Below are 17,521 nucleotides of genomic sequence, written 5' to 3'. Positions count from 1 at the left end.
TGTGGTGCGTTTATCTAGTTAATTTAATTAAGGAAAGTAAAAAGAACTTTGTATGTGTTCATCTTTGTTCTTGATTGATTTCTTCATTCACATGTTTTGATCCGTGATTTATGATTAGAAAACTCGTTTTCGTGTTAATGATTGTTAACTTCATCATATATATTTCGTATCACCCCTTATCTATTTTGATTCATGGATTGATTGATCATTATAAAGTAGTTAATTTAGATTAGAAATACAAATACTTTCGAAATCTCCTTAATATTTTGTAATTTTTGGTATATATTGTATACTTGTAATTAATTCTTCTTTCTTTGACGTTTAAATGATATGAGCACCCTCAATCATCGGCTTAGAATGATACCCTACTTACTCATACTATAATTCGATGCAGGGTTCAAATTGGCACTCACTTTGAGTATATCAATGATTGAGAAGGCATCATCTCAAGGAGTAATTGCCTTTGTAGAAGTATGGTGTGCATAGTAGCACTATCTGTGAGACACTCAAGTTCTTCGGAAAACATACCTAAATAAAGCTCAAATTAGAATATGTTCAGGACATAGAAATCGACACTTTATTTCAATAATAGCCAACGATTACATCAAAGTTTCTAAACCAAAATCTAATCCAAATAGTTATAATCAATACTCGACTAATTGTCATTACTTAATCCTTTTGATAACTCCAATTAGCATGACTAGAAAAGTGAGGGGAGATGCCGGTGGACCAAAGCTTGCTTAAGTACCACTTCTCTTAACTACTTTCCTAGACACCACACTTAATTGGATGAGCCTAGTTGTGAAAGAGTTATAACCATTGTCTTTATTGATAATTGTTTAAGGCAAATGCCATTACATAAATTCTTGGAAAAAGACTAGCTAAACAAAATCTACAGAATCCATATTTCTATCGCTAGATTTGAAGTCTTTAATTGTAAGATTGGCGTCATTTCCATCTCTATCGTCTCCTTAAGCTGCGAGATAAGACTCTTGCTCTCTCATATCTTTATAGTTTATACACCTTGCATTGTGCAGCTCGTTTTTCACTAACATTACAGTGCTTAAATCAATGCTCTAACGATCCACATCCATAGCATATCTCACCCTCTAATTGAGATACACCTTGTGCATTAGGACGTCACTTAAGGATGTTGGTGGAACGTCCCTTAAGGATGTTGGTGGCAATACCTGTCAGGACCCGCCCCGGAATTCCCCTCTAAACTCTGAGATGGACCTGCGGGGCCCACTTTCATAGAAAATTCGACAGAACTTCCCATAAAAGTGGACAACCTAAAACCTGTGGAAACAAAATTGCTCTTCTAAACAATTAATCTTAGACTCCTAGAGCCACCCTACTCCAACTTCGCAATTCCACAATTTAGATTTTTCAAATAAGTCCAAATATCTCAAGTTCACAACCACTCAAAGTTTCAATCATTATAACAAAAGTTCAACAGTTATCAGAGCAGTCTACAAACAAAGAAATATAATACACGAAGTAGGTTAGCTAGTAACCTACATATGATAGATGGCAGTGATGGTGCTAAGCCTCAACTCCTAAGCCGGACAGCTACGCTACGAACTGGCCATTTGAAACCAAAGGGCCCATGGGAAAGTAAGTAAACAAAACGTTAGTGTGAGTGGACAAAAATAAGTAATTAACAGAAAATAGATTTTCTACTTTCCCACATTTATTCCTTTAAAAGTCTAATGCATGCAACATTTATAAACTTATATGTATAAACTCGCAACATAAATAAATTCGTGAGCTCAAACCAACTCCGCTGATAAATAAAAAAAGCAAAATAAATATAGAATATGGGGAAAGCATTATCACCATACGATAAAAAGGGAGCCTCCTGAGCAGCCAGTATTGGGAGAGCTTCCCCCCTAAACGGGGTCCGACCTGGCTCGAGAGGGATTAGTGCTTACCTACGGGTGGGGGATACCTTGGTTTAACCAAAAAAAAAAAGGGAGCCTCCCATGCTCTTTGCTCAACTCACCCCCAAACACATAGCAGGGAGAAGTACTGATAGGCTACCTAGCAATAAAATATATCGACCCAAGAACGGCGGGTTTAAACCACGAAAAATCGAAAATCAAAAAGGCTTCCCCAATATCTCACAAGAAGAAATATAAAAACCAATGACGTGACCACGCACACCAACATATATTCTCAAAATTATAAATCAATATGCGAGAACTAGTCAATAAAAATAATTCCGAAATCACCTTGGAAAGACTTATCAAAATTCTATAAAAACACAAGTCTAAATTCGAGTATAATAGTTTCCAATCCGAAAGTCCAATCGATAAATAATTCAATATCCAAAAATTGATTTATATGCTCAATAATTTAAAACGATAATTTAAATAAATTCTTAATTAAGAAAATAATTGCATGCATTATTTAAAATCAAACGTCCAGTCACAGTATACGGCTAAGCCTGCCGTCGATCCGAACTCTCCTCGTGGGAATCCTCGTCACGTCCTGTACAATATAACATTCGTAAACCAATAATTTATAGGACGGAAAATAAAATTTATGGTAAATAAAAACCGAAACCTAACATCGCCTTTATGCCCCAACACCTCCAATCTTCACCACTAATGTCGATTCATTCATTTAAAGATTTTAGGGCAGAACCAAGAGAAATCCGATAAACGGATTTTCATATTTCACTTAACAAAATTCCACACTTCGGAGAAATTGAAATCGATAACCACACTTCTCCAATTCCACCCAAAACACATTTACGGAATCTACAATGCACAAATAATTATCTAGCTAGACAATAGAAGCTAAAATCCTGCCCTACACAGTTCCACTCGCCACCCACAATGGCGGCGCGTAGGGCCTACGTGCCAGCGGCAACCTCCACTTCCAGCCACCAAATTTCATGTACAACAACATCTCAACAAGCCTAACACTTTTCTCAACTACAACAAGTTCCAATTTTACCTTGAATCAGTAGAAATCGGCCGGTGAAGAAAACCCAAAAATTTCAAACCCTAGAATTGGGAATTTCTTCGATTCTTCCTCCATGCTGTGAATTGGAGGTAATAGCTTGAGGGAAAATGGTCAATGGCTCGAGGCGCTTCTATTAGACCCGGTTTGGTGGTCGGAGATGGCCGGAATTAGCAGTAATTGCTAGAAAACCCCGATTGCTATAGTGTTGATCTCAGATAGACTCGGCCAAATTGCGGTGACCCACGGTTGTTGGCATGTAGAGGATGGAGAGGGGGTTCCAAAATGCCCGGTGACACGCAGTCAGGTGCCCGGACGATGACAAGATGAAGGGAAGAAGAAGAAGGCCGACGGGAAAGAGAGAGAGATCAGGGGAGAGGAGAGAGAAAGAGAAAGAATAGTTATCGGGGTAGATAACACCTACCACAGTGAATTTTCTATATATATACTAAATTACCGTGAACAGTAATTTTCATATTTCACTCATAACTTTTTCATACGAACTCCGAGTTTTACGTACCACATATACACGCACTCGGTTTAACGTCCTCTACGACTTCCATGAAGAAAATTTTCTCCAAAACTGATTCGAACAAAAAGTCAACTTTTAAGGCCACTAACAGTATCAGAACGAAGTAAAAAGTGAAAGTAATTGACGTTTACCATCTAAATGGATAGTAAACCGATAAATTTAGGTTCGGGACGTAACAATACCACTACGGCCTGTGGCGCCGGCTTTGCCTCTCCCATGCTGGCTAATGTTGCCACTTGTCAGCGCATTATTCTAGCGGTTTCCTTCCTTTTAGGGCGATGATATGAACTCAACGTCCATATTGATATATATCTCTTTACCTTAGGGTTTTGCTCCTTCCACCCTCTTTTAGGTGGGCCACTATAATTCGCCTCATAAACACAGCTCCAATCGATCTTTAATTATAGTTCTTCACGAGTATATTATCATGTTTCATAGCAACTGACATGGCCCTACAAAGTGACAAGCTAATAAAACCTCATGATTCTCTTTAGCATTATATTCAAGCCTATATTGCTTCGAACCAGTAATGTAGAAACAGGGGAGGTTGAGAGAGTTTTCTCATTAAATCTTGATCTGTGAGCTCTACTTCACAGAATCTCATTGGTAGTGAGGTGATTCTCGATGTCATTCACCCATCGGTGATATCCAACATCATTCCAATCTAGTTTAGTGAAGTAGAGTTTTGCATATTTGCATTAAAAGCACCCACACTCCTTGTTGCTAGGAGGAATGCCCTAAAAACAAATGAACCAAATTCTATTGAATACTTGGGTGAAACTTACAGCCAAATTTTTCCACATTACACTACTCCGGGCGCCTTTCCTATTCTTTGCAACATTAAACATACCCATTGCATTACACCAAGACAAGAATATGAAATTGAAGGAGGGAACAGCTTATCTTAAATAGATTTCATTAATCTTAACATGTATGAGGAATACGTGTGACTTGCGTTTCCACAATAGACACTCAATCTCCGGTGGGTAAGTATCTTTTCAGTGGATTTATAAAATAGGCAGTTTCTTGGTCCGGATCAACAATTGTCAACATGCAATGATCACTAAATGCATGCATACAAAATGATCATATATCTGGAACTAAAATTATATGAGAGTTTCTATTGGGACCTCCAAATATGCTCACTTGACCTCACTCTATTATGAATTATTAAATGACATATATAACCTACTATAAAATTATTATTAAGGACAATAATTTTACCAAAAAATATTATATTTATTTTATATAGACTTTCAAATTCAATAATATTATATTGTATTTCTTATTATTTTCCTTATCTATTTTCATTTTCCAATTTCACTACATACTCATTAAAGCATTCATATATATATATATATATATACGGACGCGTTCCAAAGAGGACGTCCGCACTTTCGCTAAAGTGCGGACGACGGCACTGCAGCCCAACTCAGGCCACGACGGCGCGGCGCGGCTTGCCGGAGGGAGGCCAGGGGTCGTGCGGAGGGGTCTGCGGTCGAGTGGAGTCGCCGGCGACGGGTTTTCTGGTGCTGCACAGAACCTGCAGTTGCAAGTGAGGTGGCTGCCCAGAAACCGGCAACCCCGACCTCCTCCCACCTCGAACGGTGCCCAGAAGCCGTCTGGGATGCTTCCGGCCCGATTCGCACCGCCGTCGACGCCTCAGCTGGGCTGCAGCGCCGGCGTCCGCACTTTAGCGAAGTGCGGACGTTCGCTTCAGAACCCGCCTGTATATATATACATATATATGTATATATATATATTTAATAAGAATTAAAAATATGATTAAGATCATGTGACATAAAAATGTATGATATAAATGTTGAACGCATATTGGTGAGGGAAAACAAAATAAATCCTCTTATGATTTATGACCTAAATCTAAGTCAATCCATTATATTTGAAAAAAAAAACTAGCATTTAAAAAAAAATTTAAAAAATTTAAATAATTAATCATGTGGTACAAAAAATACAGAAAAAAAAAAACATTAAAAAAAAGTGATTTTTTTTTTAGAATAAAAACAAATGATTTTTTTCATTTTTTTTGCACAGCTAAAATAGAAAAAAAAATAGAATAGTTCATGGCATTTTCTTATTTGATTAGACATTAATACTTAAAACTCAAGTTTGATTAAGAAATGTATATTTAGTTAAGATTTATAGAGTGATTAAATCATTGAAATGACTAAATTTTTTATTGAGTAGTGCTACATATCCCAAAAAGTTTTACAAAAAACTAATACCAAATTATGTGGCGTCCTATGTGGATTTACCACGTCATCACCTTCAATTGATCAATTTTCAACATTTAATTATATTTAATTTTTAAATTAGGTTAATAAATAATAATAATAACCTCCATATCTAATTATTTTTTATTTTTAAATTAGGCTAATAATAATAATAATAACCTCCATATTTAAATATCTAAATAAAAGACATGATGAGATTAACCTAATCAATATCTCAAAACACCGATCTGATACGTTTTACAAAAACCAAAATCCCTAATCAGTCAGAATAGGAGGCAAACAATCAACCACGAGTACCAATAACAAATGCAAAGAGAACTGCTTGACCTGGCGATGGCATGCCATGAGGGCCATGACCACCTAAGTTGACTGGCCGAGGACCAAACGGAAAGCCAATAATTGGGTGATGGGAACCATTGAAATTTTTCTGATAACATGTCAATACAATGGTTCCACTACAGTACTACACTGCAATATTTTCTTCATCCTCCAAATGAATTTAATCTGGATGTGAAGGGAACATGGCACAAGGAACCGTATTTCAACATCATGCCATTGGAACTATTAGAATTTCTAATTGACTGGCCCTTGATTTTTCTGGAGAAGTTTTTCTGAGAACCAAATCCTAATAGATACTATCATTTTTCTAATAAACATAATATCAAAATAATTTTTATTTTATTTTAATTGTTGATTTTTATTTTAGATCAAAAAGAATTTAATTGAAAGACATGCTGGAAATTATTAGGATTAAGATGATGATGCCACATCATTTGGTATAGATTTTTTGGGGTCTTAAGCATTTTCCTTTTTTATTTTAAAGATAATAATTTGTTTGCAAATTATATGAGTGAGGTTATTTGAGGAAGTTTAGTGAGGTTTAGTGAGTAAATTTAGTATTTGAAAACTTGATAAGAGGTGTAAAAAGCATAGAGGTCAAATGAGTAAATTTGGAGGTTCCAATAGAAAACCTCAAATTATATATGCTCAATAGGGCTGAGATTAATTGCTAACAGAATAAACAAAAAAAGAAAACTAATTGGACTTACCTCAAGTTAAACGGCAACATGAACATTTGCCCCGATTTAGCAGTTACAAGCCTATCTTTAACGTGTTGGACCCTAGCAGTTCCATTCCCACACCCTATAGCACCTAAATGTGAAGGATCAACAAATGTAACCATGTCCACCATTTTATAAGCAGTCAATTTCGCATAGAGGTACCTATCAAGCATTTACACCAAGTTATTAACTTTCAGCAACTATACTTGTTATGAAGACATTAGGGAGAAGTCATAAAAACCATATCTTTCATACCTCTGGTACACAGCAATGCAATTTTCAGTGACTTCCCTCATGCTTGCAGGAACATCCAAAGACTTCAGGTTCCATGAAAAAGGAGATGGTACGCCCTTCTTTGAATTTATCCTCACCCCACATACATAGCAACTTCAATGAATCATTACCCTCCACACCTAGTAGAGCACCATGAACTATACTAGAAGGATCATTACCCTCCATAACAGTGGTATAAGCAACAATGTGGTCAATGGAACCCAATTAATGCCAACTTGCAGTCAACCTTAGCTGTCTTTAACTGACAAATCACAAAGAACAATTGCTCATAAACAAGTGTGTGCATGCGCGTGCACACACACATATACATATACATATATATATATATATATATACTCGTATTAATTGTATCATTATTGGTGTAAACTATTTTCGATTTACCTTTTTGTGGGTTCATGCAATGTCAAATCCACATATTTTGCCCCCTCCTCTTGCTATGGCTCCTTTATATCTATTGGTATAGCATTTTCTTCCACAGTCTCATTCACATTCTAAGGCAATGCTTGATCGACAACTACTTTGTCAACCAAGTTGGTGAACTCATTCTCTACCACCTTGGAGCAGAGAGATACATTCTTCACCACATTGTTGGAAACATTCCTTCTACGCGAAGCCCTTTTTTCAATCACATCAAAACACCCATAACTGCTTTTCCTTCCACACATTTCATGGCTTGTTTAGATTCCAAGGATGTTTTTGCTTGTTCTTGAGCAATCTCATTGGCTGTGCGTGAACAACTTCCTTGGCCAGAAACATGTCCATGATCACAAGTACAATTCCCATCTCCTTCTTTTCTATTAAGCTTTGCTTCAAATTCTGCAAATTTTGCTTACCAAAAAGCCCGTTCATTTGCAACAATCTTTTCCTTTGCCTCCTCAATTATCTTTTCCCTTGCCTCCTCTACTATCTTCTCTTTCTCCTACAGTATTTTCTACACACTAACTCTAACAGTTGCTTCTAGGCTCTCCTTTCTCCGTTTAGAGAGGTGGAAATAAGCATTGGGGTTGATGAAACCTCCCACTCTACACACTCTACCCTAATGCTCAGGAGTCCCCAATGCTAAGGTCAAGACATCATCACTTCCACTAGTGCTCAGTTCGCCAGCAACAACCTTTTTCTTCTGAAATGCTAAAAGTAGCACATAATTTAAGTCAGGGATTGAGGATACACCTGTAATTACATAAACAAATAAAGAATTAAACTATGTATAAACTATAATTTACAAAAATAAAACAAAGAATAAAAGAATATATAGATAAAAACGTAAATTTTGGGGGGGGGGGGGGGGGTTTAGGTTTTGAAGTAGAAAATTAAAAGAAACAAAAATAAATACATAAACGAGGGATGGAACGCAAGGAACAAATATCAAAACCACAATCGTATGAATGAAATCCAATTACAATCCCTATAGTTAATTATCTATATCATGAGAAAAAAATCGACCATGTGAAACGTTAGTAAGCAAACAATTCCCCAAATTTTACTTTCCTTGAATAATTAATCTAAGTGAAAGCACCTAAATTAATCATGTTGAACATGCAATCATAGAAAGCTAGCTACTCAAGAACACATTCAATGCATGAAGAACAAAGAAATGATGTCAACCAAAGTGCACAACCTAGCATAAGAAAGCTTATCTAGTTGCAGTCCACATTAATTGATTTTGACATTTGTCCAAAGCCTTTACTACTTATGAAATTGATATGAGCATTTTAATAGTTAATTCCTCATCTTTTGCTTAGTTATTTCCTTAACTAAATCGGTTTTTAACTTAGTTTCTATTTTTAGGTACATTGGAGCAGATAGATGAAGAAGAAATGATCTTAAAAGAGCATGAAAAGCAGAGGAAACATTGGAAATGATAAGGGCAAGGCACAATGGATGCAGAAATGAGCTGAAATGAAGAAATGGAGTATTCCTGGTACAACAAGGAATTCCTTGTCCGGCTAGGAATCTCAGTCAAAGTAGGAATCCTGGGTCAACTAGGAAACATGTTCGGAGAAATGAAGAAAAATGGTGAAGAATGCAGAGTCCTAGTTGAACTAGGAAACCTACTCCTGCCAGGAAAAGGAATCCTAATGACACAAGGAGTCCCAGTTGAACTAGGAAAGCAAAAGAAGATTTCGAAAGGTTCAAGAACATTTCATGTGAAGAATCCTTATTTGACGAGGAGTCCTGATGGGGCTAGGAAACCTGTGAGCACAAGGAGAAAAGAAACATGAAAGGCCAAATCAGGAAATCTGCCTGTGCAAGTTAGTCAAATAAAACAAAGTATTGAGAATAGCTCAGGACGAGCTAGATGATGATCTTTTGAAAAGCCTCGAATGTCTAGTTTCCATATTTTTTACAGCTTATCAATATCATTTTTGTGGAAGAAGTTATGGCTAATTTAGTACACGAAGGTCAAGTTGCACGTGAATCTGACTTTTGACGGGAATTACTGTTTTGAGGCCCAAATCACATCGAGAAGCCCTTGGACAAAATTATGCTTCATATTTCAAATAATATTGCACTTGTGCTGTCCATAGAGGATTCTAGAAGGATTTGACATCATCCTTGGAGAGTTTTAAAGGATTACAACATACAGAAAGGACAGAACCAAGTCCAGATACGTTGCTTGTTGCTCACACTCCTATTTGGACGAAATTAGAAGATACAAATCAGAAAAATCCCTTATTATTTTGGCAAATATATCTTCAAGATTTTAGAGACGTCTCATTGGTTTGTTGATGCAGAAAAGCATACATGGATTTATTTGATTGGTTGGAACTGTGTGGACTAATCAGATAATTTCCTGAAAATTAAAAGAAGGATCCAGAAGACTTGGAGACTAAGGTGCTTGCCATCCCCTATAAATATACACAATTCTAACATCAAGCCTTATTAATTCTTCCATTCCTTCCTATGCCAAAATTCTCTCCATTCTCTAGTTCTCAAAGTTACACTACACCAAAAATTGCATCACACGACGGTGAAAAAACGTCGTCTGATTTAAAGACTCACCGTCGTCTATCTCGATGTTGTTTGATGAAAAATCAGACGACAGTGAATTCACCGTTGTATGATACAAAGTCAGTCGACGTATATTTCTTAACACCGTTGTCCAAGAACTCGACAGATGCCGGACGCACCGATGCGCAGCAGTTCACACAACAGAATTTGCTTTTATGCCGTTGTGGGTTGAATTTTCATACAACGGTTTTGGAGTTTAGCTGTTGTGTGATTAAAAGTAAGACAACTGTGTTCTAGTATTTTCTGTTGTATGAGCTTAAAACTAGACGACGCTACTTATTGAAATCCATTATGTAATAGCTATGAATGAGTTAAACTACACGACGTTACTTATTGAAATCCATTGTGTGATAGCTATCAATGCGTTGTGTGAATACCAAGAATTTTTTTGTTCAGACAACGTTTGTTGACATTTCTGAAAATCTGTTGTATGATTGCTGCAAACATCCATTCTCTGAATTGATTTGTGCATTAATTTGGTCCATTTTACCCAATGAACAGTGAATATATCTATCAAGCAATCCATCATAATATCTAACATTCTGTACATAAAACTGCAAAAGGCAGTATTTCCCAAACAAAATTGTCTAAATTTCAAGCCAACAATAAAAGAAGAAAAGCATTCCTAACTAGCTACACATGAATCAAAAGCTGATATAATATCTTTTCACTTCAACAAAACCTTCATGTGTCACTTTACCAAGCTTCTTGTGCACTATATTCTTATTTGCATCACCTCCAAAGTTGTTGTGAAGCTTCACAAGTTAGCACATATTGCAGCACTAGAAGGAATGTTCCTATTTATTTGTGGTGTTGAGTAGAACAAATCTGAATGGTTCTTCTAGGATTTGGATATTGGAGTGCGAAGAACTGTTTCCTCTATATCTACATCTTCACCATTCAAAATCCTGCACAAGGTTTCCCATCACTTATCAAATACTAAATTACCAATACATGTCATAATAATTCGATGTTGATAGATAAGTCAGACTGGTGATTGTATCAGCTAAGATAGAGGTACATTTGAACATTATACACATTTAATTAATGAGACAAATAAGCAAATCGTAATCTACCAATGAGACTAAGCGGCTTAAATGATAGAGCAAACCTGAAATGCACAGGAGCATAAGTTCGAAAAAGTACATAAGTATTGCTCATGTTCACTTCACTATCAATCCAATCAATCAAAGTTTCCATTGATCTCTGGTATGCAGTTTAACATGAAAAAGTCAAATTAACAAATTAATAATAAGCCTCTAGTTGTGAAGGGTACCAGTTGATGCCGGATGGTTTGTAATCAAAAGCATATTTAAATGTTGCAGCAGCTGCACCATATATACCAGAGAAAATTGCAAACAATTGACTAACAATATGGGTATCTTTCAATATTTTCTTATGATAAAGATATGAAACCAATATACTGAAATGAATTGACTGATAAGTGGATTACCTTGTGAACCCACTCAAACTCCCCGCCTCTAGGATCAAATGTCCCGTGCTGCAGACTGGTCAATTTAAGGGTAAAACGAGGACCACATTCCTGAGTGTTTAAGACAGGAAAGACCGTTAAGATCTACATTTATAAATGATACAATAAAGAATAAAGAAATAAACGTAAACTGCATGCTATGGTAGATGTGGCAATACCCTGCCTTCCTATGTCACATAAATGGACCAAGAATGAAACATAAGGACATTTCAAGTGGTGGAGGAAATTCAGCCAGGGCCCTGGGCCAAACCAGATCGAGACAAGAAAGCAAATGCAAGAGGAACAAATAAATAATTGACACCAACCTGTAGGCGCGAAAATGGTTTTGCTTCAGTAATAGCGTCAGCTTTGGAATCCTTGGTCTTTTTGCCCTTTACTTCAGCCTGTTTAGTCTCTTTGGTTTCAAAAATGTACCTGAACACATAGAAATTAATGATCATCAGTAAACAAAAAGCTCTACAACAAAGGAAAGTATATAAGATCACAAGTATAAGAAAGGATCACTGCAAGAACTAAAAATAGCAAAGGAGGCACACCGATGATGCCGGAAGAATATAAAATCTCGCTGGTTGCGGAAAGTTACAACTCACCGACCACGAAAATTTGGTTCTTGAGGGGAAAGTGACTGTATTTATGAAGAAAGTAGGTGAAAGAAGAAAACCATTAGGAGCTTGAAGATAATCCATCCTTACATAAGAAACCACTTGAAACTAATTGTACAAGGAAAAAAAAAAAGAAATTACCACACAGTGTGATGAGGTGTATTTGAACCAAAAAGTCCAAAATGCATCTAATATAATGTGAGAAAGCATTTTAAACAAGTTAAGGATTGCAACCTCCCACTACGATGACCAAGGCGTGTTGTAAAGTTGTTTAATACAAGCTCAGGCTCATGACTGGTTGGATTTCCATGATTCTGCAGGCATGCCAAATAAAGAATAAGGAAAGAAAATGACAGTTAACACACTCTACATTAATTCCCCAGAGATGAAAAATTAATACTTTGCAGAATTTTATTCTTTTGGACTCTTTCAAGATTTTTAATCTTAGTGACTCCTCTTTTCACTAACTGAAGAAAATAAAAACATTTCATCGCAATATGTGGCAAAACAGTATAAAGATGGTACTGTTTTGATACATGCAACATATAGCAACGAACCTTGATATCCTTCCGTAAAACAAGCTTTGAGAGCTTAAAATGGGTAGTAGGTCCATTAGGTAAGCCAATAATTAGGAGAGCATCTGAAAAATGATTGCAGTAGTTGAATTCAGATAAAAAACAACAGGGAAAATATGGGGACGATCTCATTTCACACAGAATTTAGAAGTTAAAGACATCAGAAGCAAAGTCTGAGAGACCAACCTGGTTCCCAGCGATTGGTATGAACAACAATTAAAGAAGTGAATTCCATTTTATTTGCATACTCTATAATCTGCAACAAGGAAAAAGATTACATATATTAACTGTTTGAACTCCATGTTTGTTACATTGAAAAAGTGAAAAACAAATTGATATAAAAGACAGAAATGGTACCTTTTTCAAGTCATAAGTGCCTCTTTTATAGTACTGCGCATTTGGGATCACCAAAACTAGTTCCTCTATAAAAGCAGGACCCCTCTGAAAACCACCAAAACAACAAAAAACATAAACCTTAGCACACATTGGCAATCACCTTGTCATAAAATATATCAGTTCCGTAACCAACAAAAGCTAAAATGAAATTGAAAACAAGTAAAAGACCAATACATACAGAAGAGTTAAATCAGCAAGTGGTGATCAATATCTTCGGATTCGATCCACGCTTCAAAACCGCACTAAACTCATCCGCATCATTTCTAACAAACAACTGCAAACTCGCTAATAACCTGCCACCATATATCTTATCCTTCTTCCCAATTAGTACTTCCCTCTTCAACTGCTTTTAACATCCTATTCAGTGACCACTTGCTGATTTGCAGGGATAAGAAATCAAAGCGACATTCTTTCATAGTTTCTGAGTTCAGTATTCTTACAATCATCTTCATTGAGCACCATTTCAGCACTTCCTGTAGTCTCTCCCTGAACTTCAAATTGGCTCTGATCATCTGCGGCTTCATCGTCTAATAAAAATAAAATTGAGTTAATTGAGTTGAAAGTAGAAAACGATTTTATTGTTGACACTCCCGTGGCATTCATGCCTTATTTTTATAACTTGAGACAAGAAAAAAAAGTACAAGACCTCAAATTGCATATAAAGCCAAATATAGCAGATACAGGCAATGGCATAGGAAATTTGAAAATGTTCATTATTCATTACCAAATTTTGTTCACTAGGGGACACCATGAACAGATTGCACAATAAATGAGGTTTATATGCGAGTATACTATGATACAAGAACAACTAAAGAAGCTTACCATTTAATTAATCAAAACCATCGGTATTAGAGGGATCATCCAAATCCTGATTGTTCTTCACCTTCTTTCCTTTTCCTTTCCTCAGTTTCTTTGTCTTTTTCTTGTCATTGGCCGCTTTGGTCGAGTTATCTAGTGAAATGACAAGAGCAAACCGCATTCAGTTCATTTTGAATGAAAAATTTTGACCAAGTAATTAACAAGTTAACATTTAACAAAGCTAGAACTCCACTTTACCTTCAATAGAGATCTGAACAACTTTTCTCGAATCACCATTGTTTTCTTCTCTCTTTTTCTCTTTCTCATCTCTGAAGGTCCTGAACTTTTATCTGGAAACAATTCAACACAATATCAACTTGTTTATACTTTATTCTCTTCTCATCATAAACCTACAGAGCAAAACTTTAACTTTCTAGGCCGAATTATCCAAGTGTCTTCTGTCTACTACATAATGGACATCAATTACACACATTCATGTATTGGTTTTTTTTCTAAAATCCAAAACCCTTTCTCTACTAACTTCATTCTACATAATCCCAGGAGCATTCAAGTCAATTCAAACAGCAAAACGAATCAAAAACAAAACTTGAATCAAAGTGCAAGAGATTAAAGCGACGAACCCTTTTCAACAGGCTCTAAATTTCTCTGGGCAAGCTCCTTGTTCTTCTTCTTGTCCTTGACTCCCATCTTCTCTCTGAGTAAATAGCTCAACTACAGAATCTTACAAGAAGAAGAGGGTATCTAAACCTTAAGGAAACGAACCAAAATATGAGACCAAGTTCGGAACTTGACTGAACTTGACTGATTTCGCAGGTGTTGCTTTTGGCTCATGGATTGTCTCGGATTCGAGCGAAGACTTCGATGGAGATTCTTTTTAGGGTTGAGTTGGGGTTTGGCCAGAAACGAGTAGACTTTCAAGAACTAGAGAAGACGACGGCATTATGAGGTTTTGATTAGAGTTTGGTGGCTGTGAACGGATTTGGTGGAAGAAGGTGTCGGAGCCAAGGCACGATGTTGAAGCCTTGAAGAGGAGTTGAGGCTTCTGGGAGAGAAGAGAATAAGAGAAGAAGAGAAGAAATACCCCGTCTGGAGCTTGCAAAGAATGAGATTTATCTTCTCTCTGGGGCAGAAGAAATACCCTAATCGAGTAGACCCAACTCGATTGGTCAGAACCCAAATCCCTCATTTCAGCTGAATGAAAACCCCCAAATTGAACCCAACTCGAACCCTAATCGAGTAGAACCCAAATCGAATAGAATCTAAATCCAAACTTTGAAAGATGGTGATTTGTGATGGCTAAGTGTTTTGAGAAGATGATGAAGAAAAGCTCCAGATTTTGCTCGAAGTGAAGAAAAGCTCGGGGTTTCTCTCTCAGACATGAAAAATGGCCAAGGCATTAAGTGTGCCCTCGAGTTGCCTAAGGCAATTTTTTTTTTTTTTTAAGTCAGACAGACAACGTATAGATACGTTTACGTTGTCTGATTTGTTACATAGCTAAGGGAATGAAAGATGGAAATTTCCTGCCTCTGCAATCAAAATATTAGGTTTCGCGCTTAGGCTAGTCATCTCTCATTCACACAACAGAAATAGTTCATTCTGTTGTTGGAACTTGCAAGCATAACAAACAATTGCAGCCGGATTTTCTCATTTTGGGGGGAATGAATGTCATTTTGGAGCCATTTCCAAATTTTGGTACTCACTTGCACAATAAAACATTAAAAACCATTGTATGATGATTTGCAGGTATACTCCTACAACGGAAGTAACTAAACTGTTGTCCAATTTAATGGCATCTAGGGTACAATTTGGAGCCAAATTTGACTCAATGGTAGGAGGGAAATATGCCGGTCTTTTTTTTTCATTCAGACAACAGATAATCTTTCTTTCCGTTGTGTCATCACCTCCTAACTAGAAGTTTTAGAATTTGAGCATCTTTATACAACGAAGATTTATTAAATGTGTTGTATGATTCAATTGTTGTCAACAGACAACAGAGGATTTGTTTTCCGTTGTGTGATCACCGTTGTGTGATGCAGTTTTTGGTGTAGTGTTATGCATTTTTCAAGCAAAGAGAGAAGAAGAAGAAGCTGTGAGCAATCCTAGACGCCATCCTTCCACCTTGTGCCATAGCCATTGAAGCCTTGCTTTCAAGATCTTCAATTGTTCAACGTCTCAAGTTCTTCATTCATTCCTTCATGGTGTAATTCAATCTTTTTCCTTGTAAACTTCTTTTGTTTTTCTTTGTTTGATTTTGAACAATGATTTCTGGTTACACACATAACGTTAAGGGAAAAGTTTGAAGCCCATCTCTATGCTTGAATAAAAGTTGCTATTTCTTTATAGTTGGTTTTTATGTTGCTTATGTGAGATTGCTTAATTGATTTTGGATTATATAAAACTGTTATATGTTTGTGTTCTTTGGGTGCACGCTTAGAATATATGCATGTAATTGGAGTTAAATTTAGGTAAACAATTCATCTAATAGTTTTTTGAACCAATTTCATAAGTAGTAAAGGCTCTAGACAAAGGTCGAGATCAATTAAGGAGGATTGCAAATAGATGAACTTTTTCATACTAGATTGTGCAGTACTTTGGTTGACATCCTTTCTTTATTCTTCATGCATTGAATCTGTTCTTGACTAGCTAACTTTCAAGACTATGATTGTATATTCAATAGGTTTAATTTAGGTGCTTTCACTTAGATTAAATATTCATGGAAAGTAAAATATGAGAAACCGTTTGCTTACTAACGTTTCACAGGTCAACTTCTTTCTCATGACATGGATAATTAGCTATAGGAATTGTAATTGGATTTCTTGCATATGGTTGTGGGTTTCATCTTTCTTCCTTGTGTTCCACCCTTGTATATGTGGTTTTACGATTTCTATACTTATTTTATTTTTGTTTGCATTAAAATCCTAATATCCCCCCTTATTTTACATTTACATGTATATATATTCTTTTATTAATTTTCGTAAATATTATATGTCATACATATCTTAATTCTTTACTGCTGTATGCAATTACAGGTGTACCCTCAATCCCCGGCTTGAACGATCCCTACTTATTCTATACTGATAATTACATTTTGCAGGGTTAAGTTGAGCGCTATTTTTAGCATGTCAAAAATAGGTTCACAAAACTATTAGGTAAATTGTTAACCTAAATCTAGCTCCAATTACATGAATATATTCTAAGTTGGCCACCAAAGGACACATACATATAAAAGTTTTCTGCAAACCAAAATCAATTAAGGTCACATAAGCAACCTAAAAATCAACATATAGAGAAATCACAACTTTATTTGAAAACATATAAACGGCTTCTAAACTTTTCCCTTAACATTATGTTAACTGGAATTCATAATTTAACAAATCAAACAAAGAACACAAAAGAGTTTACAAAGAAAATGATGAAATACACCGTGAAAGATGAATGACAAAGCCTTGAGACGTTGAACTTGAAGATCTTTGAAAGCTAGTGACCTTCTAAGGACTGCACAAGGATGGATGGTGG

The 17,521-nt window shown here is 36.1% G+C and overlaps 1 long non-coding RNA gene and 1 pseudogene across 1 annotated transcript; both read right to left on the bottom strand.

The window, feature by feature from the left end:
- Positions 1-11,380: 11,380 nt before the first annotated feature.
- Positions 11,381-13,638, bottom strand: LOC112201423 (annotated as a pseudogene).
- Positions 13,639-13,685: 47 nt separating this feature from the next.
- On the bottom strand, positions 13,686-14,288 carry LOC112201422. Its single transcript, XR_002936746.2, has 3 exons — positions 14,243-14,288; positions 14,009-14,137; positions 13,686-13,713 (listed from the first exon to the last, which is right to left on the bottom strand). It is a non-coding gene; the product is annotated as an uncharacterized LOC112201422 (long non-coding RNA).
- Positions 14,289-17,521: the final 3,233 nt, after the last annotated feature.

Source organism: Rosa chinensis, chromosome 5 (assembly GCF_002994745.2).
Source record: "Rosa chinensis cultivar Old Blush chromosome 5, RchiOBHm-V2, whole genome shotgun sequence".
NCBI classification, from domain to species: Eukaryota; Viridiplantae; Streptophyta; class Magnoliopsida; order Rosales; family Rosaceae; genus Rosa; species Rosa chinensis.
This window is presented reverse-complemented; position numbering and strand designations above follow the sequence as displayed.